The sequence below is a fragment of the Arachis ipaensis genome, unplaced genomic scaffold (genome assembly GCF_000816755.2).
Source record: "Arachis ipaensis cultivar K30076 unplaced genomic scaffold, Araip1.1 Aipa810, whole genome shotgun sequence".
NCBI classification, from domain to species: Eukaryota; Viridiplantae; Streptophyta; class Magnoliopsida; order Fabales; family Fabaceae; genus Arachis; species Arachis ipaensis.
The window spans coordinates 2,594-6,238 of record NW_015495844.1 but is presented as its reverse complement, the minus strand read 5'-3'; positions in this window follow the sequence as shown (position 1 = coordinate 6,238).

Below are 3,645 nucleotides of genomic sequence, written 5' to 3'. Positions count from 1 at the left end.
GGCTATTGTATGTAATGCTCTGCTAAAGCTTGGCTGGCCATTTGGCCATGTCTAATTCTTTTGGACCGAAGCTTTAGACTAGCATTGCATGATTCCTAGAATTCTTATTAAAAATTTTGTATCCCTTTATTTCTTTTTTCCAAAATAATTTTCAAAAAAAAAAATTTAATAAAACCATAAAAACCAAAAAAAAATTTATGTTTCTTGTTTGAGTTTAGTGTCAAGTTTTAAGTTTGGTGTCAATTGCATGTTTTAATTTTTCTTTAATTTTCGAAAATATATGCATTGTGTTCTTCATTGATCTTCAAGTTGTTCTTGATGATTTTCCTTGTTTGATCTTTAAATTTTCTTGTTTGGTGTCTTTTCTTGTATTTCATATGCATTTTTGAATTACTAGTGTCTAAAATTTAAAAATTTTTAAGTTTGGTGTCTTGCATATTTTTCTTTTCTTAAAAATTTTCAAAAATATGTTCTTGGTGTTCATCATGATCTTCAAAGTGTTCTTGGTGTTCATCTTGACATTCAAAGTGTTCTTGCATATTGTTTTTTTTTATCTCAAATTTTTATGTTTTGTGTCATTTTGTGTTTTTCTCTCTCCTTATTAAAATTTAAAAAATAAAAAATAATATCTTTCCCTTATTTTACTCATAAATTTCGAAATTTTGGGTTGATTTAGTCAAAAGTTTTAAAATTTAGTTGTTTTTGTTAATCAAGTCAAAATTTCAATTTAAAAATTCTATCTTTTTCAGATCTTTTTCAAAATCAAATCTTTTTTTTTCATTTTTCTTTCATGTTTTCGAAAATCTCAAAATTAATTTTCAAAATCTTTTTCTTAATTTTATTCCATATTTTCGAAATCATTACTAACATTTAATGTTTAGATTCAAACAAATTTTCAAGTTGTTACTTGTCTATTAAGAAATGATCAATCTTTAAATTATAGAATCATATCTTTTAGTTTCTTCTTAGTCAAGTAATCAACTTTAACTTCAAAAATTAAATCTTTTTAATTTCCTTTTCAAATCTTTTTCAAAATGAATTTCAATCATATTGTTTTCAAAATTCAATTTCAAAATCCTTTTCTAACTTCTTATCTTTTCAAAATTGATTTTCAAATCTTTTTCAATTAACCACTTGATTAGTTTGTTTTAATTTTTGTTTGTTTTACCATTTCTTATCTTTTTCAAAACCACCTAACTACCTTTCTCTCTCCCTCTCTAATTTTCAAAAACTACTAACCCCATTTTCAAAATTCTTTTTAATTAACTAATTGTTTTAAATTCTAATTTTATTTTATTTCTCCTTTTAATTTTCGAATTCTAACCAATAATTAAAATAAAAACAAAAATATTTTTCTTTTCTTTTAATTAAAAATTTGAATACACACACTCTCTCATCTCTTTCTATTTATTTTATTTATTTACTAACACTTCTCTTCTATTTATAATTCGAACCCTCTCCCACTCTCTGTGTTCGAATTCTTCTTCTTCTCCCTTCTTCATTCTACTCTTCTATTCTTCTGCACACATAAAAGAATCTCTATACTGTGACATAGAGGATTCATCTTCTTTTCTGTTCTCTTCTTTTTCATATGAGCAGGAACAATGATAACAACATTCTTGTTGAAGTTGATCCTGAACCTGAAAGGACTCTAAATAGGAAGCTAAGAGAAGCTAAAGCACAACACTCTAGAGAGGACCTAACAGAATATTTTGAAAAAGAGGTAGAGATGGCAGCCGAAAATAACAACAATGGTGGAGATGCAAGGAAAGTGCTTGGTGACTTTACTGCACCAACTTCTGACTTCTATGGAAGAAGCATCTCAATTCCTGCAATTGGAGCAAACAACTTTGAGCTTAAGCCTCAATTAGTTTCTTTAATGCAGTAGAATTGCAAGTTTCATGGACTTCCATTGCAAGATCCTTATCAGTTCTTAGCTGAATTCTTGCAAATTTGTGACACTGTTAAGACCAATGGGGTTAATCCTAAGGTCTACAGGCTTATGCTTTTCCCCTTTGCTGTAAGAGACAGAGCTAGGATATGGTTGGACTCACAACCTAAAGAAAGCCTGAACTCTTGGGAAAAGTTGGTCAATGCCTTCTTGGCCAAATTTTTTCCACCTCAAAAGTTGAGCAAGCTTAGAGTGGAAGTCCAAACCTTCAGACAGAAGGAAAGTGAATCCGTCTATGAAGCTTGGAAAAGATACAAGCAATTGATCAGAAGGTGTCCTTCTGACATGCTTTCAGAATGGAGCATCTTATGTATATTCTATGATGGTCTGTCTGAATTGTCTAAGATGTCATTGGACCACTCTGCTGGTGGATCTCTTCATCTGAAGAAGATGCCTGTAGAAGTCCAGGAACTCATTGAAATGGTTGCAAATAATCAGTTCATGTACACTTCTGAAAGAAATCCTATGAATAATGGGACAACTCAGAAGAGAGGAGTTCTTGAGATTGATACTCTGAATGCCATATTGGCTCAGAACAAAATATTGACTCAGCAAGTCAATATGATTTCTCAGAGTCTGACTGAAATACAAGCTGCATCAGGCAGTACTAAAGAAGCCTCCTGATGAGCGGATAATTTATACGCTTTTTGGCATTGTTTTTAGTATGTTTTTAGCATGTTTTAGTTAGTTTTTATTATATTTTTATTAGTTTTTAAATAAAAATCACATTTCTGGACTTTACTATGAGTTTGTGTATTTTTCTGTGATTTCAGGTATTTTCTGGCTAAAATTGAGGGACCTGAGCAAAAATCTCATTCAGAGGCTGAAAAAGGACTGTAGATGCTGTTGGATTCTGACCTCCATGCACTCGAAGCGGATTTTCTGGAGCTACAGAAGCCCAATTGGCGCGCTCTCAATTGCGTTGGAAAGTAGCCATCCTGGGCTTTCTCGCAATATATATGATAAACCACTATTTTATGTTTTATATTGTGTTTAATTGTGTGGTTTAATCATGATCCTTACCCACTTATTCATTAAAATAGCATGCATTTATATTTCCTTCCTAAAATTATTACATGATTAAAAATTGCTTCCTAGAGACTTTTAATTATGCATTTTAATTCTCCTTTATTCCATTCAATGCCGTGATATGTGTGTTAAGCGTTTCAGGCTTTATAGGGCGTGAATGAGTTGGAGATTGGAAAGGAAGCTAGCAAAAAAATAGAAGGAACACAAGAAATTGAGGAGATAACCAGCGAGAAGTGACGCGGCCGCATGGCTCATGCGACCGCGCGAAAGAGGAGAAAGCACAGTGACGCGGCCACATGGCTCACGTGACTGCGTGGACTGGAAAATCACGAGCGACGCGGAGGCGTGGACGACGCGAACGCGTGGCGAGGAAAAGCGCGAATGACGCGTCCGTATAGATGACGCGATCGCGTGGCATGCGCGATCTGCATAATTTGCAGAATCGCTAGGGGCAATTTTGGACCCTATTTTGACCCAATTTTTGGCCCAGAACAGCAGACTAGAGCCAGAGAACATGCAGAAATCAAGAACAACATTCATTCTATACAGTTTTTAGTTTTTAGATCTAGTTTTTTACTCCTCCTTTAGGTTTTCTCTCTACACATTCATAGTTCTTAGGATTTTAGTTTCTCTTACTTTTTTGGCATTGGAACACTGAGAAGAGT